Source organism: Paramormyrops kingsleyae, chromosome 24, assembly GCF_048594095.1.
Source record: "Paramormyrops kingsleyae isolate MSU_618 chromosome 24, PKINGS_0.4, whole genome shotgun sequence".
Classification (NCBI taxonomy): Eukaryota; Metazoa; Chordata; class Actinopteri; order Osteoglossiformes; family Mormyridae; genus Paramormyrops; species Paramormyrops kingsleyae.
In genome coordinates, this window is record NC_132820.1 from 21,388,752 (window position 1) to 21,416,217 (window position 27,466).

Here is a 27,466-nt window from a genome sequence, read left to right on the forward strand (position 1 = left end):
AGAGGCTACAATTTGCACGAGCTCACCAAAATTGGACAGTTGAAGACTGGAAAAATGTTGCCTGGTCTGATGAGTCTCGATTTCTGTTGAGACATTCAAATGGAGTCAGAATTTGGCGTAAACAGAATGAGAACATGGATCCATCATGCCTTGTTACCACTGTGCAGGCTGGTGGTGGTGGTGTAATGGTGTGGGGGATGTTTTCTTGGCACACTTTAGGCCCCTTAGTGCCAATTGGGCATCGTTTAAATACCACGGCCTACCTGAGCATTGTTTCTGACCATGTCCATCCCTTTATGACCACCATGTACCAGGCGCGTAGCCAGTAATGGGCCAGGGCGGCACTGGCCCGCCCACATTACTCCAGCTCCAGATATGACGTACGCACGTTTCTGCTTGGTTTTGTAAACAGACGGCACTTAGTGGCAAGTCATTGCTACTGTGGTTTCCCTTTTTAAACTCACAATCATGACGCTGACTTTATCCAATACACTGACATTAATTTTATGTTGTTTACAAATGTACGGCACCTGATTACAGAGTTCAAAGTCCTATGGTCCAGCCATGTGATTGGTTGATTAGATAATTGCATTAATGAGAAATTGAACAGGTGTTCCTAGCCCTGGCACTGTAGCCACACCAGCCCACATTACCACACTGACACAGCCCCACCCACGGACACGCACATTCACTACTTATATAATGATATACACTCACCTAAAGGATTATTAGGAACACCTGTTCAATTTCTCATTAATGCAATTATCTAATCAACCAATCACAAGGCTGGACCATAGGACTTTGAACTCTGTATCTTTCGCTTTCCAAGGTAACTTTTTCTAGTGAAAAATCCAGGGAAAGATCTGCATGATTTTAAAAAAAAAATAATAATAATAATAATAAATTAAAATATGATCATAAAATGTACATGTAAAACATCAACTGATCAATTACCTTTAAATGCACTTAAAAAATTATATTCCATAAAATCTAAAACCTGGCCATCTCCTGCTCTACAGAAGGTCCCTGCTCCTGCCTTCTTCCTTGCTCTTGCTGACCCTGACAGAGGTTCTGTGTAATCACATTTATAAGGCTCTGTGCAGCTGCTGACACTGTCGAATTACAGTCGACACTCTGGCAAACAGATATTTAACGAAGACAATACACATTAAAAGGCATAATCGTGAGCTGAACACAGCAAGAAGTGTAAAATTTCAAGAACACTCGGTAATATCATAAAGGTAGTTAATGCTAATGCTATGCTTAATTTCCCGCTCTGGCAAATTCCCCACCTACAGACACCCCCTGCCCCGCCGATGACGATGAAATTGCATTTTATATATGGTGGCCACGTTTTACCAATTCGTGATTATGCTTTATTAATTATGTTCCCACTGTATACGTCTCACTACACAGCCTAATGCACCACTTTCGTTTAGGGCACTAGGCATCTGCTGGTATGGACAGATCGAGGCAGTTAAACTGAGTTTTATTTTATATTTTATTATATTAAGAGAGGGGCGATTAAAAGTACAGTAAATAGCCTACGTAGCACGATTTATGTATACCGCTGGAGTAAAACGTGGGCACAATTTTTAGTTGAGTATTTGTTAAAAAGGTAGGAAACATGTCTTACCTGCGCACTGGCGCCAACAGGTGCTCCACGCGAATCGGATGCCATCTTCAACAACTTCCCCACGGATAGCCACTGCAGGCGGGTACTATATATGCCGATGGCACGGAGGCCGTCCATTACGTTAGTACATTAGGCTGTCACTCATCATTCCACGCCCCTCTCAGCTGACACCACGCCCCTACGCCAAATCAGTCCCAAAAGTCCGAAACTGAAAAGGAGATCCGAATCCGAAAAAAAAGACTTGAAACTGAAAAAAAAAAACCTGAACCTGAAAACAAAAAATCTGCAACTGAAAAAAATAATACCTAAAATATTGAAATATATATTAAAGTGAAACATGAAAATAAAACATTTATTTAAAAAAAATCCAGCACTGAATCAAAATAATTTTTAAGCCAAAAAAAACTTTCAAACACGTATTTTTATTTTGAATACATCGTTGTACTTTTTACAGTTCAACAGCAAAACTTGAACTTTCAGTTTCAGATTTTTTTTTCAAATTAACAAAACTTTTGGCCCTAATTTAGCTCCATACTAGGTAAGTTACCAAATTAGTTTTGCAGCAAAAATGTTCGCCTACGTCAGATACATAGACGACGGATGTAAAGAAATCGTTCCCACTTCAGATATTAAGGATTTTGATAGTAAGTGTTTGAATATTAGTAAAATTTACTGGGTGCGCTGGCAGGAGGATTTTTTCAAGGGTCAGATATTGTTCCTGAGAGGAAAGTCGCGATATCTCAAATACTTCGTTAGTAATATAACTTAAAAAGTTAAATGCAAGTTAATTGGATAGGTTTAGGTAACGCTAGTTAATTAAATATATCTTTTGACTAACAATGTATGCTAAACGTGCTAGTTGGAGAGCTAGCACCGCTGAGTTAAAACGTTTTTTTTTTCTCATCTGGGAGCAATGTAGTGTCTCAGACAATTATTAGTGTTGGGTGACATTATATATAGCAGGTGCTTTCAAGTACTTACATCCAGCGTTATTATTACAGAGACAAAAGAAGCAATTGAGGACGAACTGTCCAAGGGAAAACAAGTCCGTGTGAGAAGACTTAAGGAGTCCACACCCTCAACACCACCCTCGAGAAAGCGGAGGCCAAGGCAAAACATGTATGTTTCCCATGTTCGATGGTATATTGGAGAAAAAGAGGAATGGGCTTACTAACTAAATAGCTTATGGGCAAAATAAGACAATTGTCTGTGCGCGTGTGTGTGACGTAAAAATAGTGACTGGTATTTTAATTATAGGGTGGAATGGTGGTGCAGTGGTTACCACTGTTGCCTCCCACCTCTATGGCCAGGGTTCGAGTCTCTGCCATGGCTCCATGTGTGGAGTTTGTGTATTTTTCTTGTGCTGTTGTGGGCTTTCCTCTGGGTACTCTGGTTTACCATTGGTGCCCCATCCTGGGTTGTTCCCTGCCTTGTGCCCTTAGCCTCTGGGATAGGCTCTGGACCCCCCTATGGCCCTGAGTAGGACAAGCAGTTACAGAAAATAGATGGATGTTTAACGTACTAAAATTGCACATGGTAGTGGGCCTTTATTTGCTACAAGGCCGTCTTGTTTTCTGATCTGCTCTTATTTGCTGTTTTAAAATTTTGATGCTGCATTAGATAATTCACTTGAATGCTTCTTGTGTATCTGCCTTTATCACATTAGTAACTTTATTTCTTCTCACTTTTTATTAACATGCACATTTTATGTACCTTTTGTGACTGTGTTCCAAAGTAGAGATCAGTTACATTTTACTAAAAAATATGACTGCTTTCAATTTATAACAATTGCATGCAGCCAGCACTTTTTATTAACATTTTATTAACCACTTTCTTTAAGTGGTCACTGATAGGTGCAATAGCTATGGTCCATATGAAAGTAAAGACGTTCCAAGAACTATACAGTGCAGGCAAAATGACAAGGGTTAACTGTATTGATCTATCAATGTTTGTATTTGAGTCTTGTATTACACTTTGATTCCTAATTATGCTTTTATCCATGTTACCAGACATATCAGAAAAAAACCACAGAAGCAGCAAAAAAAGCCAATCTCTTGACTCTACTACATGAGAGAAAAATGAAGAAAAAATGTCTTCACCTTGCCCAACACCAAACAAAAAAATCAGAGAAGATACCCTTTCAGATATGTTCTCTGAAGAGGATGATGATGGTGGGGTTGTTCCATAAAAACTCTATGAGGAGGCAAAGAAGAAACTATGCCGCTACCAAAAAAAGTATGAAGACATGTGTTTGCAGTTTGTCTCATTTTTGGATGTAATCTGCTTATTTTAGCAACGTAGCAAAACCTAGATGGAAATATGGTCCATCATAATATACTATGACAATTGAAAGGTTTCCACTGAAAATAGGCTGGCTGGCTTGTTAAAAAAAACAACATTTTTTCTTGTATAGTACTATTGAGCCATGGAATCATTATTCCCTAAGTAGTTGTGTGAATACTTTTCAATTCGTGGTGTGATATTTTGTACACTGTGCCAAAATTGCGTGGCATGTGGGTGCTACTGGTTTCGGTCACTTTAGTACCACATACCAGTCAAATTTGATGTTTCAGTGATTTATGAATATTGGAAAGCTATGCAGGTGCACTACTACCTGTCTCCACTGTAAGTAGCTGGATAACTACACGTAATATATTTAACTTTTACAATTTTTTTGTAATTGTTTCTTATAATGTCAGTCATGATGTATTTCCTTCTGTTTTAGGTTGGAGGAGCAGGAGAAGGTTAGAGCAGTAGTTGAGGCTGAAAATAAAACACTACGAGCTCTAAACATAGAGTTGCAGCAACAACTGCTGAAAACGCTGACTTCTACATCAACAGCAAGTACGGTGGTGAGGAAAGATTCTTTTCCCTTCATTCTCCTTGAAGTCTTTGAAGTTGACTCCCAATTGCATTATCTAGGTGTGTTATTCCGAATTTGAGAAAGTCGATTTAGTACGATTTCAGTTTACATGTATTTTAAGTCTGGTTATAGTCAGCCTAACAGTAGTTTGATTTTTTTTTTCTAACGTCATGTAAAGGTACTGATTGTCTCTCATATTTGTGATACACTTGTTCTCCCACTGTCAGATCCTGTATCCCCAAGCCCAAAGAAGGCCTTACAAAGTAAGTGTAACAAAAATAGTACTCACAGATTCTTGAAAATAACTGTCTAGGCTCATATTTACTAAACTGATATAAGTGAAATTGCAATATTAAGAATTATTTCTGGTTAGCAATTTTTTAAATTAAAAATAACCATAAACCTAAGAAAGCCGAGGAAGTCTCAGGTTGGTTAAGAGCAGCCTGTTGGGGGTTCAGATGGCTGCAGTACAGACACACAAAGGAGAGCACAGTCCTTCTGAGACCTGCCAATGCTCCCACTTATCCCAAATCTCAGGCCCATCTCCCAGCACCCTCCCATTTTGTAGTTTGTTCTGGGTAACTGACATAATTTGCATGACGCTCAAACTTTATTATGGATCCATGTATGCCGATTATTCATAATAAAGTTTGAGGGCTGTAGAAATTATGGGTATTTCTCAGGAGAAACAACAAAACTGGAGGGTGCCGAGCCTGGGAGAAACCCAGGAAGAAGAGGAGTTTTGGCAGGCATGCATTAGGCTAGTTGATGCAGTGATGTGCAGGTCTATTCACTTATTTTGGATCAGCCCACACATTACTGTTAGACTTATTGAATTACTGTGGAGCCAGGCAAACTTTACGTAGTAAGCACAGCTTGGGTATATGTGTTTCATGACGCTATAATATATTTTGAGTAGCTCTCAAGCATTAACTTTATAATTTGTCTTACTCTAGACTTTTAGTGAAGAACTTTGGTGCTGTTAAGTCGGCTTATATACAAATTTTATAAATATTGGCCCTGACGTTTAAGGTGAATTTAGGCAAAGTGTGGCTGTTCAGTATCTTCATGTTATTCTCTATGTACAGGTACTTGCAGAGTCTGACAGTGAGAATACAAAGGAATCAAATGTATCTCCAAAAGAAGATGAGGTACAGTATTTGCCCTGTTTACTATATATTTACATTGCCACTACAAGCATAACAATGTAACATAAAACAATTAAGCATACAGTATACAGCACTAAACACCTCAGCACCTTTGATTATTAGTTAATACCCCAACTACACTTCAAGTGTATCTGACATTTGTGTGCATACGTACAAAATCTAATACCTTGATTGTTTTGTTATGGATTTTTATCAGATTCACTTGGGAGAAGTTCGACTACGAAAAGAGGCCTGGTCCAAGATAAAAAACAATACTCGGGATTGTAAAAGTGTTGGCAGTGGCACAAAGACATTGTGGGAAAGGAGCCTTATGGGGAAAGAGTTTACCACCACAAAGAGCAGCAGGCAACCTTTAACCCCACAGAAGCTCCAAACATTGAAAGGTAAGGCATTCATGACAGCAGTACCCATGGGATGGGATGCCAAGGACTGGGTTATTTATTTGATATGTACCATTAAAATTGTCTTTGTTCTGTTGTGACTGAAGCATCAATGAATTCACATGCAGGTAAACAAGGTTACTGTTTTCTGGAGAGGGCCCATTTTTTCATAATACTGAAAGTGAAAATGTAGACTTCAGTGAAAGATAAAATGTAAAAACGTATTTATATATATACAACGTTCTTTTACATATACATCAAAATTAAGCCCATTTGTGAAGCCCACGTCATGCATGCTCAAGTGGATAAATCTTTTTAGACCCTATTTGACACTTAGGTCTATCTTTCTTTTCAGTCTGCTTCAAGGACTGGCTTGTCAGCAAAAACTTGGAGGAGACCGAGTTACAAGCCAGATGGGGAAAGGCTGGACGGTATATCACTGAGAAAATAATGGACATTAACAAACAAAAAAGAAAACTTAATGTGAGCACATGCCATTTTAGCTGCTACTTACTTGACTTAATAATAAATCAGTAAAACATTGATGTTAGCTGTGTCAGTCTTTTATTGTGATTTGTTAAATGTACTTTATTGATCCCACAAGGGTAATTTGCCTGTTGTTTTTTAATATTCATATTGTAACTGGTATGTGTTATGCTTTTTTATTAAATGTACATGCTGTTATGAAACCACACACAGAAAAATAATGGTTCTTTAGTAGGTTATGGTTCTTTGTGGAACCACAGACTTCTAAAGAACCATTTTATGTAGTGGATGGTTCTACGTGTTAGTCATATGGTTCTTTGGGATATTGAAGGGTTAATCTTAATTCTTATTTCAGTTATTTGATGGTGGGGGGGGGGGGGGGTATAAATTTGCAAAATAATTGTACCTCTCCATAAGCTGCACTGAAAAGGAGAAGATGAAGATTTTTCTGAATTTGTAAATACAACGAAGATTATTAAAGTACGTTTTACAAGAAAATACTATTGTAGTCTTGCTACTTGAGAATCCCATGTATAATTCAGTATGATACTTTTAGTGTCGTTGTAATTGTTTTCTTAAAATACATTTTTAATTTTTGTCCGAAATATCAGAGTAAAATCCCTATGGTTTTGTGGCTTCCACAACCTGTGCATGCGGCTGACGAGTCCTGGTAGAGTGCGGCTCGTGCGAGGGGGTTACGCGGTTTTTTCTCAGAAGACGATCGGGAGTGTTTTGAAAGGCAGAAGGCAGAAAGATATTAATAAAATAAATTTTTTAAATGGGGAAAAATGTTTTGGAATAATTTAACTATCAGAAGGCAATTTAAAATGAACTATGGGGATCAGATTAACTGTTATAAAAACTGTGTGTGTGTATATCTATATATATTATCTGTACTTACTTTTTTTATCATTCTTTAAATAATTTTTCTGTGTTTGAATATTTTAATGTATGTTAACATACATTTTAACAATGTTATTTTAACAATGTATGTTAAAATTAAAAGACTTCATGGTATTAAAAGGATATTTTTGTGTAGAATAACAGTAATAAATAATATGTTATATAATGTTATATATTATATGTTATATTATTATAATATACATTATCTGTACTTAAAACTTTTTTTTAAAGACGATTTTCTGTGTTTTAGAGGTGTATGACTGTATTTTAACAATAAATTTATGTTAAAATTAAAAGATTTCATGGTTTTATAAGGATATAACAGTAGAATAACAGTAATAAACTGTAATTATAGGATAAGAAATTACCATTTTTTAACAGTTTTTTGCTTGGTTTTTTTCCCGACAGTATTTTTCCGTTTTTTAACAGACATTTTCTTGCGCCCCTGCTGCCAGAAAATTACCTTTTTTTTTTTTTTTTTTTTTACAGTGTATACAGGGTCGCGTGGGGTCCAGAGCCTATCCCGAAGGCAAACTTCGGGTTTTTCCGAACTGCTTTAAAACCGAAAAGCTCCTGTGCTCGACTAATTAGTTAATTTCTTCTTGTGCTTAACTGGTTTGTTTCCTTGATTGAAAGACTTATCCAGCTTGTTTTACATTAACATTAAGTAACACATGCATGGTTACAGTAGACTCAGCAAGAATTCAGCACTCAAGTGAAATCCAGGTCCTTTTAATTGAAATAGTAGTTTACAAATCCTGTTCAAGCTCAAAGTGTCTGGGATGACATGGATTATTTGGTCACCCCAAATACCATCGTTAGCAAACGGTTAAGATCTGCAAATTAGTAAGTTAGTGCAATACCTCCCCAGGACGGAACAGACAAACCTTGGCTATAAATAAGAATTAAATTGATTAGGTGAGAACGATCTGTTGTGACTATAGTTTGCAATGTAACCAATTAGGTTTTGTTTAGAGCCCTACCACTGAGTTTGATGGGTGACTATAACTGATAATTTTAATGGTTGTTGGTATCATTTAAATTATAATTTTACAAATATATATAAAGGACCAAATATATATAAAGGACCAAAGGAGTTGTAACCACCATATTGCAGCAATAAAGCAGGAGTGCCAAAAGATGAGGCCCAATTTGGACATCATTCGCCAGTGCCTCCACAGAGTACAAAGGTACAGAAGAAACTATATTCAACAGCACACCACTGCAGAGGTCTTACAAGAATTCCCCTGCTTTTCTATTCCAGTCTTGGTGAGTTAAGATGTTAATGTGCATCAGTTTAATACATATGTAATTCTGCACTTTGCATTGAATAGAATAAATTATTTGTCCCATATTTGCTTCAAAACACCAATAGCATTAATTCATTTAAACTGCATGTTTTGTTTCAGCCGTGTGAAGAAGCATCAGCACTTCTTAAGATTGATGTGGACAAGCAGGTCATCAAAGGGTTCAATAAGCTGGCAAGCCAGCTTGTGTCCATGGCACCTGAAAGCAACCTGAAGAGGCTTTACCTGCAGTCTGTTGATGAGAGCCAGACTGATACTGGACGAAATGGTAAGCTACACAAGTCTCTTATAATACACTGAAAGACTAAATCAGATAGGAGGATAGTTAAATCTACCAGAGTACAATATTTCTCATTGTATCTGAAAGAACTGTTGCTAGTCTAAGGTAGTCTGTTTAACCCTATTAATTAGGTCATCAGCCCTCCTTCCACTGTTACTTTTGTTGTCTAAGTGCCAAGTCAAGTTAATCAAATTCATGGTCTTACGATCAAGTACACCTTAAATTAGATAGTGAAGAACATGTATGGGTTAACTGTACAGACGCTGTGGTTGTTAACGGGGCTTCATGTTAAATAATAAGCAACAGAATAAATAATGCAAATTTTTTTCCATTGCACCTTACTTTTAGGTCATTAAGCCTCATGAAGCTATTATAATTAATTGTTTTAGGTAATTCTACCACATTGTATTACAAGTATTTGTGGTTTATATCCAGTGTTTTCCTTTTGATGGTAGCATGTAATTAGGATAAGAAGTTCCCCTTATTTATTTCAGATTTCACTTAATCTGTTTTAGGTCTTTAAGCCACATTCATTTCAGATTGGTATGAGTGTTTCAAAACTTTGCCGAATCAAATTTTTGAGTTTTGTTAAATTACTTGTGATTTACAGGCCAATTGGTGAATGCAGTTATACTCCTCCTACCATCCATCAAGGAAAACACACCCCAGCTGTTTGTAATAGATAAGGTTAGTCATTTTGTGCTTGTGGTGGACAGTCTTGAATTTGTTCTTTTGAAAATGCGAAATGTGTACTTAGATTATTAGCTTTTTATATGTGCTGTAGGTTTGGGCAACACGGGAAAGGTTTCATCACATTTTTTTTTCATGCAGGATCACAACCTATGATCTTATCATGATTCTTTTTTATGTCAGTTATTAAGACTTTTGCAGCTTACTGATCAGTACAACCAAACAAATTCCCCAATAAAAAAAATTGGCCATCTAAGGTAAAATCTAAAAAGAAAAAAACACATTATTTAGGTGAACCTTATTTTTGTAAATTTCTGTTTGCATTGTGTCGGTTTGGGAAAATCCAAACAAGTTCCATATTACCAAAGTCAAATTCTTTTTAGAGACCATTGTTGCCCATACCGCTATTTTGCGAGATAGGAAATGTGAATTTAGAAATAATTAGATATTAAGTGCATTTTCAATTACAGGACAAATACCACTGCTATGTCCCACAAAAAAAAATACATCTAATGTATTAAGTAATTTTGTTGTTAACAAACTGGGATTTTGTATGCAACTAAACATAGGAGAAAGCTGTGATTTGTAATTATGATTTGTAAACATGACAGGTCTACAGAATACAGATTTAAGTCCCAAATGTTTTGTTTCAGGAACCGATAAGCCCAACACCTACGATCATCTTGAGCAGCATTGATGGCAAGCCCCTGAGTGACAGCACAGATGTTACCGTCATGATGGATGGTCACAAAATGACAGCGGACAATGGAGAGACAGACATTTCTTTGGCCATGGCTGTTTTGTTGGCCCTCTATCATGTCTACAGCATTGCATATCCCTGTCAGCTTTAAACTTTAAATGTTTTTATTTTTAGAGATGTTTATTCTGAAGCTTGACACTTTAACAACACGTGTACCAATAGCTGTGCAGAGTGTTGCCAATGCCCTGAATATTTCTTAAAAAGCACATTGTATGATATTAGGACTTTAGTTGATTTTCCATTTTATTTATTTAGAAACTGAACTTCTATTTGCATTTCTTTCTCGGCTTTACACAATATTGCAATGTTAAATAATAAAAATGGTTCTTCTAATAATGTTAACTAAAGTACCATTTGAAAAGGGTTCTTTATTGAACCATCTGGGCCCACAAAGAACGTTTTTGAGAAGGGTTCTATAAAGAACCTTTTTCCCTGCAAGTTCTTCAAAGAACCAGAAAAGGTACCTCGAAGAACCATTTTTGATGGTTCTTCGTGGCACTTTTGTGGGTTCCTTAAAGAACATTTAAGGAAAAGGTTCTTTAAAGAACCTTGGTTTGAAAGGTTCTTTATGGAACCAAAAATGGTTCTTCTATGGCATCACTCTAAAGAACCATTTTCGGTTCCAGTTAGCACCTTTATTTTTCTGTGTGTACCTGCAGAACTATTACCCATAAAACAGGAAAAGGGCAATAAGACCAGCAAATACAATTATACACCATTTTAACCTAATTACAATTATATGGTCAATAAAACAATTAAAATGTCACCTTATATGCATGCTATTAAAAAGTTAAGACCTCTAATCCTCTAGAGTCGACGGCATCGTTGGCAATGCAGCGATCTCTCTTGTGTATTTCAGTTCATAACTCGCTGAAATCTTATTATAGAAACATGAAAAAAATGCTGACTAAATCAGTAATCTGCATTCTTTTCAAAACGTCCATTGTTGGAAGTATTAAACTTTTTTAAATTAGGTTAAATCGGCAAAAAAGTAAATCATGTCACCTTACTTTGTTTTATCTGCATCGGGGGTGTGTAGTACCGCTGTCACCCGAAGATCGCTATTCACATACTAAATAGCCACATTAGCGCATATTCAGATTGCATTCGCATGGTAATTTGATGAACAGCGCAACGGTGAAACGCAATCCAGATACATCCCCTTCAGCGCCATAAAAGGGGGGAGGGATGTGGCCAGGTGACAATGGCTCAATCATACACATGAAAGTTGCTACATATTCAATGAAAGGAGCCAGAAATAGTTACATGAGTTAGGTTTTTCTTGTTTATTTATCCAAATAAATATTGCAACTACACCATTTAGTCATCTTCGTGTAGCCAAGACTTTGGTGATCAGATATCTGGGATCAAAACAAACTGCCAGCATTGCTTAAAATGTAGTTTTATAATGTTTCTGCAAGTGTTCCAAACTGCATTTTGCAATGTCTATACTTTGAATGTCAAATTACAACTTCACATAAATCTAACATATTTACAAAGTACACTAAGATTAAGATGAGTTTGTTGCCAAACCAAATATATAAGAAATAATTTATTTGCCAGGAATTAAGTTTTTGATATTGAATGAAATGTGTGAGCATGCCCCAGTTAGTGAAAGTGTGTCCCCTACCCCTAGACTCCAGAGGGTTAAAAAGGAACACATCCGCAGACTTCCAAGCTCTGCACAAGGGTTGGGCTAAAACGGCATCATACACCTTCCCAAAACACATAAAATCAGTAACCTTGGGAATAAAATAGGCTAATCGCACAATAAACAGCACAACAGATCAAAATGTTAATAAATATTAATAATGTTAATTAGGGGTGTCAACAATAATCAATTCGGCGATGCATCGCGATGCGGGGCATGAACGATTCAGCATCGATGCGGCAAAGTGCCATAATCGATTATGTCAGTTTATTTTCTGGCGGAAAATAAAGTTGTGAAGTTTCAAATACTTCCGGTTCAGGCGGAATAACAACAACAACGAGCAAGATGGCTGAGGCGGAGGGAGATGACCGCGATAGACGGGTTATTAAAAACGCGCCCAAAGCTTGGAAAGCGGACATTCCTCACTCTGAAACGGATTGTTGATGATGGTGATGTTGAACTCAGACGGAAGAAGATGTTTGTTTGCACAAATTTGGTAGTAGGCTAAGCCTACACACTTTATTTTTGGTTTACATTACTGTATTTCACATCTTGATATTTTGTTGTATGCAGTTGATGTGAGGTAGGATCAGGGCAGGCATATAATTGCCATTGTCTTAAAGCTGCTAAGCTGCTGTTTTGTTGAGAATAGTTTGCACTTTACTTTACTACTTGAAAAAAGTTTCACAGTAATAAGTGGTTACTGTGTGTTGTTGCACTGAATATTTTTATTCCTGGGTGGTTGTTGTTAAAATAGTGCTACTTATTATTTTAATATTTGCACAGGACTTCAGGAAGTGGCCTGTCGTAGAGCTGCTATTTTACTGTGTGTAAAAAAAAAATATTTATGTTCACTGCTGAAAAAAGTTGGCTGTTATTTTATTGCTCTATTTATTTAATTTCAAATGGTTCTTAAGCAGAGAGAAGAGAAACATATCTCATTCAAAGCACTGAAAGCACTGATTTTGATTGTTTTCTTTTTCAGGTTTGAAAATGCCATATCCAATACCCTGTACCATTTTATTTAATTCATTTTATTTAATCACATTTTATTTAATTTAATAACTTTTATGTCAAAGATACAGGAGAGACATAGCAGCCAATAAAATCTGTTGTTTAATATCTGCTTGTATTGCCTCATAACTGATATAAAATTTGCCTTGTGTGCAGTAGAATTTTGATGGATCGCAATGCATCATAGAATCGAATTGAATCGAATCGTTACCTGGTGAATCATAATCGAATCGTGAGGGCAGTGCCAATGCACACCCCTAATGTTAATATTGATGAATAAGTGCTAAGTGATCAACCAAAACAGTGCTCAGTAAAATCTTTACATGCCAATAAATAAAATCCATACCAAATAAAACACACACACAGAAAAACAAAGCACACTTACCTAAAACCCGAAGTGTCCTCTGTGTGCTTCAGGAAAATGCATCATGTCAACCCTGTAGGATGGAGTGTCACCACCTAGACGTACCAGGGCAGCTTTCGCCTAGGATCAAGGCAGTTGGATGGATGTCAACTTACCTCTGGGGGTATTAACACTAACTCAATTGTTCAAGTTGCTGCCAAAGCAAAACATCTGTGTGCAACCACTGTCCACTATTGAATTAAGTAAATCCAACATGTTCTTTTTTTCCAGTGTATATGGAGCCCATCAAGGGCTCATCATTAGCCCATGTGGGGCCACCATGGAAACTGTGGACAAAATTGACTGGGCCCCACTTGGGTTTCCCATGTCAGCCCAAGTGCATCCCATGCGGGCCCCACATGGATGTGTTGGCTGGGCTGCAGTTGGATAAATGCATGTTTATGGGCCCTTGAGTCATGAAAAATAATGAATGTAGTGAATTACTATATTCTCAAATTACTTTTTGTAGTTTTGCGAACAACATCATTTATTAAACAAACAAATCTGAATTGGCAGAATGAAAAATTAAAAATGAAAATAAACTATTATTTAAGAAATATTCCTTGGAACAACAACCTGTGGAAAACTGTGAATTTACAATATTTTCCTTGAGACTTGAAGGAAGAGTCCGTAAACGGAAAATGTGCCGGTAATTTTCTGCCAGTACATTTTCTGTTTTTTGACTGTTTTTTTTTTACAGTGTATACCTTTGCTAGAAGTGGGCCGGAGCCACAAGCCATATAACAATTTTTTAATAAAGTATTTAACATGTGGTCCATCTCTGTTTTGTGACATTTGGGCCACATTTGTCTAATCACAAGTGGGCCATTTTTACGATACATCTGTTTGCCGGTGCCGGAACCGGGCCAGCAGTGCCACACATTTGCCCGAAGTGGCCCACATCCGTATGCTATCTGGGAAGTAACTGTTGCATTACTCTTGAAGCATAGCTTTTATGAAAATGTAGTAATAATAGTCTATGTTTAGATTATGACAGTTTCAGGAAGCATCATTTGATACCAATTAGCACAGAATATGACCCCAGGTGGACTACATTATCTATGAATGTCATATTTCATTCTTTACCAGATATAGTGTCTATGGTCCCATGTACCACTTTTACAGAACACATTTTCATATTCAACATTACTGTATGCAAGATGTCACTTTTTTACATAATTGCTTTTGTGGTTTTAATGAGTTAATGGCCACTCATTACTGCTGATTGATTTCACATATTTGTATGTATATATAAGTAAGATGAGTGGTATCCCACTGTAGTAGCCTACTCAACATAGTGAGGACATGGAGCCAGAAGTGGAAGGTGAAAGGCTAGGAATACATAGTGGTCAAAGGAATAGAAGGGGACAAGCACCCCTTTTGAGAGGTGGCCATGGGCCTCATCATAGAGGAGGGCTTAGGCCTCACCAGAGAGTTGGCTGTGGGCCTCGTTTGAGAGGTGTGGGTGAACGTGGTAGAGGACAAGACCATAGCCCTAGACACCAGCAGCAGCAGCAAAGGGTGTCGAATGAAATCACGGCTATGGTTGTAGACTATGTCATAAATCATGGCATGACGATGACAGCAGCAGCTACTGTACAATGTTTCAACCAAACCTCAGAAGATCTTCTGTGGCCTCCATTATCAGAACTTTCCGCAAAGAAAACCGGTAAGTCTTCAGAATCTACTCAAATTTAAGATACTTCAAACTGTTGCAGTGAATTAGTGTATACAGCATGGCAGTGTGTACCAAAGAGTGTGATGTGATTTTTTTTTTGTAAATTTGTTCTTACTATGACTTTCTCCCTGCAGAATAGAGATTAGGCCAAATAGGGGAGGCAGAAGCAAAATTCTGACTGACCAACAAGAGCAGGCTGTGGTCAATATGGTTCGGGTCAGAAATGATATTCGCCTTAGAGAGATCCAGCAGCACATCTTGGACAATGATGACTTATTCAGCAATGTGAATGCCATAAGTTTACCCACTATTGCATGGGTGCTGAAAAGACATCAGGTGTCTTTAAAACAACTATATCGTGTGCCTTTTGAAAGAAATACAGATCGAGTGAAGCAACTGAGGTCTGAGTATGTTCAGGTATGATCAATTTGCCTGTTTTAGGGGGTGAAAAAATCTCCAAACATTCTATGTCATTGTAATCAGTAATTGTTTTTATATTTTAGAGGGTGATGGAGCTTGACGCTGATGAAAATCATCACAAATTCTTGTTTTTGGATGAGGCAGGCTTCAACCTAGCGAAGACAAGGAGGAGAGGTCAGAATTTAATTGGCCAACGGGCAACCGTTGAAGTTCCTGGACAACGTGGAGCCAATATAACCATGTGTGCAGCTATATCAGAAGATGGAGTGGTTGGACGCAGACCTTGTGTTGGGTCATATAATGCAGCTCTCATCATAGCCTTCCTTGATGAGCTAAATCAGGTCTGTAGAGCTGATGGTGTGACCTACGTAATAGTTTTGGATAATGTTCAGTTTCATCGTTCCCGAATGGTCCAAGCATGGTTTCAGGCCCATCCACAGTTTCTCGCCCTGCATTTACCTCCATACTCCCCTTTCCTTAACCCAATTGAGGAGTTTTTCTCCACATGGAGGTGGAAGGTCTATGATAGGCACCCTCACGAACAAGTCACTCTTCTCCAGGCCATGGATGATGCATGCAATGACATCACAGCAGATCAGTGTCAGGCCTGGATTCGCCATGCCAGAAGATTCTTTCCCAGATGTTTGGCGAATGAAAACATCCATTGTGATGTAGATGAGAACCTGTGGCCAAATTCACAAGACAGGGTTGATGGAAACATAGATCCATAGTGCAGTGAAGAACACTTCCATTTACAGTATACTGTATTGTTTTTTGTTGTTTTTGGTTTTTTAAGTAATCTACAAATCTTATGTTGTGATTTGATCAGTAAATTCCACATTACAGGATTTCAATGATGCCACTGTGTCTGTACTATTCTCTCTAGTCTCCAATTAAATAATGAAACCTGAATCACATATTTTGTACACCTATATTTAATGATTGTACTAACAAATACATAATGAAGCTATGGATATCTTGTGTAAGGGTGATCTAAAGTAATGTTCCTATGATATTTCATAATGAATTTGATTTTTAGAAACAATGCTTCTGCAAAAGCAAGGCTTCTCTATAGATATGAATGCAATATGCCAAGTTTTGAACACTGGACAGCCTGTGTTAAAAATAATGACTGTTTTGAGTTTTGTGTCTAGAATTTTGAAAAATGACATGAAGGTTCTGTTATAAGTGCAAAAGTAATTGTTAAAAACTGTCACTGAACACAGTTCTACTGACTTGCTACCACTTTGAAGAAAGTACATATCTGGGCAGTTTCAGTAATAGTATGTGTGTGTTTTAACAGGAAAAGAGACAAATGCAAACGTCTTTCCACTCCCAATCAGGCCCAGAAATATGCCCAATCAGGCAAATATGAACTTCTCAGTACACGTCAGGTATCCCACTATATATAAAAAGTGACCTTGTCCTGGCCCAGACTGATTTAATACTGATTTAAAACAAGGTCATATTTGAGCAAGGTACCGTGCCCAAACATTGCTTCCCGGGCACTGCCGATGTCAGCTGTCTACTGCTCCTTCCCGGAATGAGTCAAATACAGAGGTCACATTTCGTTGTGGTGCACTGTGTGCTGTGCTTTGGTGTGATCACAATGACAAATAATCACTCACTTTCACTATAGTGCACAATGGGGATTTCTCAGAGTTTACTCAAATAAAATCTGGAAACCTGGCTTCTTATTCACAGCATTATGCACAATAGCATGACAGTGTTTCCATCTGATTTGAGTCCCCCTACAGGCACAATTGCTTCATTGCATTCAGCTGCGCAGTGTTTAAGGTGGACCGGAAAATCCGAATAAGGTTTAAAACTTAACTCATTGAAGACCTTGTTTATCATAACCAACAGGTAATCACTAAAAGATTTCACAGTGAAATTGAAATTGTGGAATGTAGTAGTTTCTTGTCCATAACTTTATTTCATATCTTGTTATTGATTGTACAAACTGGTTAGTTACTGTAAACGCATTCACAATTCCAGGGTTGCCAACTCTCACACAAGTGGCATGACTCTCATGCTTTCAGACTAACGCAAGACTCTCACTTAAGAAATCTTACGGCAAGTCTATTACTCCACCCAGGGGCGCCACCAGGGGGGGAAAGGTTAGAACGATTCTATGGGCCCAGCACTAGGGCTGGGCGATATAAAATCGCGATTAAATCGCGCATGCGCAATAATCACTAAGGCTTCAGATGACAGGCGCAACATTTGGTGGTGCGCCAGCTTTTCTGTGCTATACGGACATTTATTTACGCCCACAATATAAGCAGCTTAGTATGGCTAAATTATTAATGAGGCTTTGTATTAGAGCATGTGAGCGGAGTGGAGCTCACGAGGCTGTTGGCTCCGCCCGCTTCTCCGTTCTAATTCGCACTGCTCCGCTCAACACCGCTCCTCACTCCACTAAAATTTCCTCCCGCTCCAGTCATATCGCTTCACGCTCGCTCCAATTTAAAAGAGGGACAAATATTCTGCATGCCTAACAAATGTCACCTTAAACCGAAGCCTTATATCATAAAGAAATATGAGCAATGGTAACATTGCCACTCAGAAAATATTTATTTTTAAGCAACATATAGGCAACAACGGACAGGTTTGGCAATGGCATTCCACACAAAAATAGGCTTAACAATAAAGGAATCAGTGGGCTTAATAGCCTAAAGAATATACAGGCTAAGCATCCACGTTTTAAATTCCTCAATTTTTTTCTGTTGCTGCTGCTGCGTCTTTACAAAATAAAATTTCACTGACAGCGTTACGTGAAATTTAAAAAATCCTATTAGACCTACTTTGAATGACAAAACGAATTTATTTGATTAGCAATATTTACTTTATAGGCTTTTATACTTTAATTTACTTTATAGACTTGATATGCTACAACCATACTGTATAAAACTTGCTCAGGTTTTGCTTGCTTCCGCCTGTTCGCGTACACTGTAAAAAAATCTATTGTTAATGTCAGTCAGAAGTCTGTCAGGTCCTGAAGACCAATAGTACTGATGTATATTTGCATACCATGACAGGGTACTGCCTTTATTTAAACTTTTAACCATGACGGTGTTGAATAGGGCAACACTATAAATTCCCCAGCCACGGTACAAAACAACTTCTGCCGCAGTAGTGTATTCTCGTAGAATCTTGTGTAGTGGCAGACATAAAAATAGATTCAGATAAATTTTTTGGCTCCACTCCGCTCACATGCTCTGATACAAAGCCTCATTAATAATTTAGCCATACTAAGCTGCTTATATTGTGGGCGTAAATAAATGTCCGTATAGCACAGAAAAGCTGGCGCACCACCAAATGTTGCCCCTGTCATCTGAAGCCCTAGTGATTATTGCGCATGCGCGATTTAATCGCGATTTAATCGCGATTTGATATCGCCCAGCCCTACCCAGCACTCACATGGGGCCCTGTTAGGGGCTTTACCTTTTTGCAAAAAGGGGGGGGGCAAAATTCTAATCTTTCATGGGGCCCAAGATTTCTGGCGGCGCCCCTGACTCCACCGTAAACCTAAAATAAGCTACATTAAAAGCTTTGGGGCAGTTTGCAAACTCTACAGACAATTTACAGGGTAATAAACCTGTTACATACAAGTAAATACATAGCAAATGGGCCAGTGTTAAATTAACACTGCATGGTGTCTATATGGGACCACACCATTCAGTGTTACCTTTAACACTTTCCAGTGTGCAGTGAGTGTTGTTTTTACAGTGTTAATATTAGGGCTGGGCGATATCAAATCGCGATTAAATCGCGCATGCGCAATAATCACTAGGGCTTCAGATGACAGGCGCAACATTTGGTGGTGCGCCAGCTTTTCTGTGCTATACGGACATTTATTTACGCCCACAATATAAGCAGCTTAGTATGGCTAAATTATTAATGAGGCTTTGTATCAGAGCATGTGAGCCAGAGCATGTGAGCGGAGCGGAGCGGTGAGAATTTCTGCTCCTCGCTCACGAGGCTGTTGGCTCCTCCCGCTCCTCCGCTCTAATTCGCACTAAGCCGCTCCGCTCAACACCGCTCCTCGCTCCACTAAAATGTCCTCCCGCTCCAGTCAAATCGCTCCACGCTCGCTCCAATTTAAAAGAGGAACAAATAATCTGCATGCCTAACAAATGTCACCTTAAACCGAAGCCTTATGTCATAAAGAAATATGAGCAACGGCAACATTGCCAGTCAGAACAGAAAATATTTATTTTTAAGCAACCTATCGGCAACAACGGACAGGTTTGGAAATGGCATTCCACACAAAAATAGGCTTAAAAATAAAGGAATCAGTGGGTTTAATTGCCTAAAGAATATACAGACACGTTTTAAATTCCTCAATTTTTTTCTGTTCATGCAGCACGTCTCTTAAAATAAAATTTTACGTTACGTGAAATTTTAAAAAAATCTTATTAGACCTACTTTGAATGACAAAACGAATTTATTTGATTACCAATATTTACTTTATAGGCTTTTATACTTTAATTTACTTTATAGACTTGATATGCTACAACCATATAAAACTTGCACGCGTTTTGCTCTGGCTTGTTCGCGTAGCACACTCATGTTTCTGAGAAAAGTGATTCCAAAGTGAATCTTTACTCACTGAAACAGTTTCACCACATTGTTGTTCTTGCTGTACATTCTTGTCATCTATACGTTTGATAAGAATAGTACACTTGTATGATTTATCAGTTTTCTTTGTGAAATACTTTGCGAATTCCATCTCGGCCAATTTGTGTAACAGTCTTGATAATTGTACAGATGAATTCTGGGTAGATTTGGGCACGCCTCAGAATTGTAGTGTGAGCGGTGTCGGAGCGAAATTGGAGCGAGACAAAGCGACCGCTCCAGCCTTAATTAGAAAACCCGCTCCGCGCTCTGACCAAATTCCGCCCGCTCCGCTCCTCGCTCACGCTCCGCTCACATGCTCTGATGTGAGCAGAGTGGAGCTCACGAGGCTGTTGGCTCCGCCCGCTTCTCCGCTCTAATTCCCACTAAGCCGCTCCGCTCAACACCGCTCCTCCCAGTGCCAGTTACCAGAAACTCAGAATAATTCAGTTCATAAACAGGGCTGTCAGAAAGTCCCTTCTATTGCTAAGATATTCAATAAGTCCCTTTTATTTACTTGTATGATCTTCTGAGAAGATCTTAGTCACTATTTTATGTGGTTTGTGTTTGTGCTAGTGATGCTGTCAGTTATGCTGTGCTAGTGATGCTGTTAGAGATGACAGGATGCAGGAGAGTAACAGGAGCATCATAGTTTCCATAGTACATGACCTGACATTCGTGGCGGAATCTCGTGATTTGTGTGTGATTTTAATAATTCCCGAAAATATAATACCGGACATTACCGCACTTAAACTACCATATAGGTAAAGATGTATATAAATAGAAATGTAAACAAGAATATCACTTTATATATTGTGATTAAAGCAGCAATAATTTACGATTAAAAAATGAACGTAAACAGTGCCACACATACTCGCCTCTCCCAATGTTAATAACAAACCTACGCCTCTTGTCCATGTATCTTAAGCCATAAATCAGAAAGTCTCACTTGCCTGCTTTCTGTATTTCCACCCGTGTTTCACGTTGCTCCTGCTCTGTATAAACCACACACTTGTACATTCCTGCATCTGCAGTCCTCACACCCTCAAGCAGCCGAGAGAAGTTGCCTTTGGGGATTTCCTGAGAGAAGAAGTGGGCTCTGCCCCTGTAGGCGTCCCCCTGTGATTCAGGTCTGCTCTGACCCCCCTGGAATAGGTGCACGATGGTGTCTGAATCAGCCCTTCTCCAGTCCACCTCCAGCTCCTCCAAAGGCAGGGGTCTGTCCACAAAGCAAGGCAGCAGTACAGCTCCTGTAAGCCGGGCTGTTAGAGGACCAGCAGAGCCGTGTAGCAGGAAACCTACCACAGGAATAAGAGATATAAAATCACTGTATGACAACAAAACATTAAATAATAAGCGTAAAACATCCACTGCAACACAGTTACTTGAATATTTGGTAAGAAAATATTGTTACATTAATTAGTACACCCAAAACAAGAACAACTCAATTACATTTCTTCAACAATATTATACGAGTTACCAGACACATAAAAAAATGTAGGCTACATACCATCAGAGTTAACGACGAACTTGAACAAGATCAAAATAACGATGCAACTTATTATCTGCATCGCCGCCTTTATTCTTTTCTAATTGTTTTATTATAGACTAATAACCGTTTCTACGAATGCAAATTTCACCTTATATTTCCTTTTTTTTATAAACGGACTACTGTATATGCGCTTTAATTGACACGGTTATACCCTTAGAGATAATGCGCCTTTCTGAAGATAGTTTTACTTTCAGTTTACACTAGGAGCTGAATCACACCCAACACGAAAACGGTAAAGGGTTAAGTCAAGTCATTTATTTATATAGCACATTGAAAGACAACAGGAGTTGACCCAAAATGCTTTCCAGTTTAGAATGAGGGTGGAGTGGCTAATTAAATTGCTACCCATTAAGTCCGTGTCTGTGTGCCTTTGGTTAGTCCGGTCATTAATGTTGTGACGGTGTTAAGCCTTTGGATGTTCCTGAGCGTATCTTCTCTGATTAAACACCTTGTTCACCCGATTCCTTGAGTCCTGCTCCTGTCTCCCCGGTCCATGGCCCCTTGCACATGACAGACCTGGGTTTTTAAACACTGTTCTCACAGTTATTATTGTTTTGAAGCACTATTACAGTGTGTGAGCGGATAAAAACACACATTTGTCTGCATAAACTAAAGAGAATTTTGTTTGTTTACTCATGCTGATGTTTATATACTTTTTTAATATAATGTGCCCCATTCTTTGCATTACTCTCATTGCCTAGAAGCAAAATTCATAATTAACACAGTGTGATGTGATGTTTCCATATTACAACCCCAAATCAGAAAAAGTTGGGACAGTGTGGAAAATGTGAATAAAAAAAGAAAAAAGCAAGTTAGAAATTTTACTCAAATTTTATTTCATTGCAGACAGTATGAACGCAAAATAATTCATGTTTTTTTTTTGTCAACATCATTTGATTTGTAAATAAATATCCATTCTTGCCATTCAGGCTTGCAACACATTACAAAAAAAGTTGGGACAGTACAGCATTTACCACTTTGTACAGTTCCCCTGTCTTTTAACAACACTTAGCCTAAAAGACGTTTAGGCATTGAACAAATCAAGTGACTAAGTGTTGCAGGTGTTTGTCCCATTCTTCCTGCAAACAACGTTTTAGGTGCGCAACAGTACGAGGTCTTCACCAAACATTCTCTATAGGAGACAAATCAGGGCTGCAGGCAGGCCAGTCAAGCATCTGCACCCTCTTCTTATGCAGCCATAACTTTGTTATGCACGCAGTATGTGGTTTGGCATTGTCTTGCTGAAATAAGCATGGGCATCCCTGGAAAAGACGTCTTCTTGAAGGCAGCATTTGTTCCTCCAAAACTGAGATATACTTCTCAGCATTGATGGTGCCATTGCAGAAGTGCCAGTTACCTTTGCCGAAGGCACTGACACAACCCCATATCAAGACAGACCCTGGCTTTTGGACTTGTATCTGGTAAGTCTGGATGGTTCTTTTCCTCTTTGGTCTGCAGCACACGGCGTCCATTTCTTCCAAAAAAGATGATTCGTCTGACCACAATACACATTTCCACTGCACAATGGACCATCCCAGATGCCTCCGAGCCCAGAGAAGTCAACGGCACTTCTGGACACTATTTATGTAGGGCTTCCTTTTGGCACAGTACAGTTTTAGTTGGCATTTCCTAATGTAACTACATACTGTAGTGCTTGAGAGTGACTTCCTGAAGTAGTCCTGAGCACATGCAGTTATATCATTTATTGATGAATGATGGTTTTTAATGCAGTGCCGTCTGAGGGCTCTGAGATCACGGCCATTCAGTTTAGGCTTGCGACCCCTTGGCCTTTGCGCACGGTAATTTCACCAGATTCCCTGATTTTTTTCAGTATGTTATGCACTGTAGAGGGAGAAATGCCCAAATCTCTTCCTATGTTTTTTGAGAAACGTTTTTCTTCATCATTTCAAAGATTTTTGCCCACACTTGGTGACAAACTGGCGATCCTCTGCCCATCTTTGCTCCTACAGGAGTAGGCCTTTCCTCAATGCTGCTTTTGTACCGAATCATGATTGCAATCACCTGTTAACATCACCAGTTTCAAATCACATCATTATTTAATTATTATACCTCATTACTACCCCTGAATTGCCCCCATCCCAACTTTTTTTGGAATGTTTTGCAAGCCTGAATGGCAAGAATGGATGTTTATTTACAAATCAAATGATGTTGACCAAAAAAAACATGATTTATCTTGTGTTCATACTGTCTGCAATGAAATAAAAGTTAAGGAAAATTTGTAAATTACTGCTTTATTTTTTTATTCACATTTTCCACACTGTCCCAACTTTTTCTGATTTGGGGTTGTACAGTAATTTGCTACTTTGAATTTACACAGATGTCCTGTATCTTTACATATTAACTGTAATAGCACAGTAGGCAGTAATTTGCTGTTGGATCAGTGAAGCCTCCATTCCATCACACCCTGCCTGGCCACACACCCCCCCACTCAAATTCCTGCACACCTGACCCTGATGGACCTGTTAGAGCGGTTTGTCTGTATCAACACTTTGGATCACCTCGTCTTAACGTTTGGCATTTCTCTGCTATGTAGAGTAGGGTGGGGTGAAAAAAAACAAAATTTCCAATAGCAATTTCCAATGGTACATTAAAGTTGTCACTGGACCTCGTTATTAAACGTGCTAAATATCTTTGAAATAGGTCAATATTTTCAGGTTCCGCAACACGATCAAAGTTTTCACCTGTAACATCAATGGGCAATATACACTATCCATTATCTGTACGGTACTCATCAGTGTTGTGTTTGTGCACTTTCACAACATGATAATCACTACAAAATACCAACGTTCAGGTAACGCAGATTTTTACTGGGTATCAGCCATACAAATGTATTACATCGCTCTGCGACTCTACGTGCATTACAATTAATCACCTGTCACATCAATGCGCAGACCCACGCTACGTATCATCCATATCATAACGCAATGTAAAATTGTTCCTCAGTGCCACCAAAATGAAAAGTATTAAGCATCATAGTCAAAATGGTTAGATATAATATATTACCAAAAATATTGGGACACCTGAATTCAATGATTTGGAGGGGTGGTATTTTTGGTAAGACCCAGATGGATAAAGCGGTATATAGATAATGGATAGTGTATATTGCCAGTATGTCAGTGTAAACATGCTCCTGTGGTATAGATAATGGATAGTGTATATTGCCAGTATGTCAGTGTAAGCATGCTCCTGTGGTATAGATAATGGATAGTGTATATTGCCAGTATGTCAGTGTAAGCATGCTCCTGTGGTATAGATAATGGATAGTGTATATTGCCAGTATGTCAGTGTAAGCATGCTCCTGTGGTATAGATAATGGATAGTGTGTATTGCCAGTATGTCAGTGTAAACATGCTCCTGTGGTATAGATAATGGATAGTGTGTATTGCCAGTATGTCAGTGTAAGCATGCTCCTGTGGTATAGATAATGGATAGTGTGTATTGCCAGTATGTCAGTGTAAGCATGCTCCTGTGGTATAGATAATGGATAGTGTGTATTGCCAGTATGTCAGTGTAAGCATGCTCCTGTGGTATAGATAATGGATAGTGTATATTGCCAGTATGTCAGTGTAAGCATGCTCCTGTGGTATAGATAATGGATAGTGTATATTGCCAGTATGTCAGTGTAAGCATGCTCCTGTGGTATAGATAATGGATAGTGTATATTGCCAGTATGTCAGTGTAAGCATGCTCCTGTGGTATAGATAATGGATAGTGTATATTGCCAGTATGTCAGTGTAAGCATGCTCCTGTGGTATAGATAATGGATAGTGTATATTGCCAGTATGTCAGTGTAAGCATGCTCCTGTGGTATAGATAATGGATAGTGTATATTGCCAGTATGTCAGTGTAAGCATGCTCCTGTGGTATAGATAATGGATAGTGTATATTGCGAGTATGTCAGTGTAAGCATGCTCCTGTGGTATAGATAATGGATAGTGTATATTGCCAGTATGTCAGTGTAAGCATGCTCCTGTGGTATAGATAATGGATAGTGTATATTGCCAGTATGTCAGTGTAAACATGCTCCTGTGGTATAGATAATGGATAGTGTATATTGCCAGTATGTCAGTGTAAGCATGCTCCTGTGGTATAGATAATGGATAGTGTATATTGCCAGTATGTCAGTGTAAGCATGCTCCTGTGGTATAGATAATGGATAGTGTGTATTGCCAGTATGTCAGTGTAAGCATGCTCCTGTGGTATAGATAATGGATAGTGTGTATTGCCAGTATGTCAGTGTAAGCATGCTCCTGTGGTATAGATAATGGATAGTGTGTATTGCCAGTATGTCAGTGTAAGCATGCTCCTGTGGTATAGATAATGGATAGTGTATATTGCTAGTATGTCAGTGTAAGCATGCTCCTGTGGTATAGATAATGGATAGTGTATATTGCCAGTATGTCAGTGTAAACATGCTCCTGAGCTCCACATTTCTGAATGAGTCGTTTCTCACTTACTCATTGTCACTGACCGATTGTTAGGTTTTTGTATTAAATTGGAGCAATTTTACATTGTGTTATGATATGGATGATACGTAGCGTGGATCTGTGCATTGATGTGACAGGTGAAAACCTATTTCAAAGATATTTTGCACGTTTAATAACGAGGTCCAGTGACAACTTTTCTGCACTATTGGAAATTTTGATTTTTTTCACCCCACCCTACTGCACACAATCACAGACTTTAAAAGCAAATCCGCTGTGGCTGCAAGCACCAACTCTGCGTTTTCCCACAAACCTAACACATTCTATTCCTGTTTTGAGGTTAATCATGCTACTGCTAGCCACACAGCTAGCAATAGCTATTACCTGCTAATGGAGTGCAGTGACATCATCACCATGGCAGAGTGTGACGTGCACGGGACGCTGCAGCAGGTCAACATCAGGAAAGCACCGGGACCGGACAGCATCTCTGGGTGCCTGCTGTGCTGGGCTGTGCTGTGCTGATCAGCTGACCAGAGTCTTCACCTCCGTTTTCACCGAGTCTCTGGCTCAGTCTGTCCTCACATGCTTTTAAAGATCCACCAGCAGCGTCCTACATTCCTGTCAACATCAATGGGACTGCAGTGGAGAGGGTGAGCAGCTTCACATATCTGGGCAAGGACTTTACATACAAAAGTCCTGTCTAAAAAGCCAAGGCAGCATCTTTACCACCGGAGACACCTGAGGAATTTTCAGGTCTCTCCCATAACCCTAAGGACTTTGTACTCTGGTGCTGTGGATAGTGTCTCGACTGAGAACATCACCTCCCAGTCAGAGTGCGAATTACCCCTCCATAATTGGGGGGTACTGCCTTCATAACACTTCTACGACCACAGTGGCAACTGGCCCATAGGGGGCGCTCAGGCACCACCCTCCCAGGTATGTGGAAGGATTATAAAAAAGTATATATATATTTTATATGTTTAACATATAATGTTAATAATCTAATATATGTTTAACAAAAGAGTATCTGGGCTATCAGATGAAGCTTCTAAAAATGTCCATAAATATGAAATTGTGGAGTGCAGAATCAATAGCACTATCCATCCATCCATCCATCCATTAACTTCCGCTTATCCGAGGTCGGGTCGCGGGGGCAGCAGTCTCAGCAGGGAAACCCAGACTTCCCTCTCCCCGGCCACTTCCTCCAGC

The 27,466-nt window shown here is 38.8% G+C and overlaps 1 long non-coding RNA gene across 1 annotated transcript; it reads left to right on the forward strand.

The window, feature by feature from the left end:
• The first annotated feature begins 2,657 nt into the window (after positions 1-2,657).
• On the forward strand, positions 2,658-5,949 carry LOC140582197 (uncharacterized). The gene is made up of 6 exons (XR_011985134.1): positions 2,658-2,755; positions 3,646-3,871; positions 4,362-4,488; positions 4,727-4,762; positions 5,588-5,650; positions 5,865-5,949. It is a non-coding gene; the product is annotated as an uncharacterized lncRNA (long non-coding RNA).
• Positions 5,950-27,466: the final 21,517 nt, after the last annotated feature.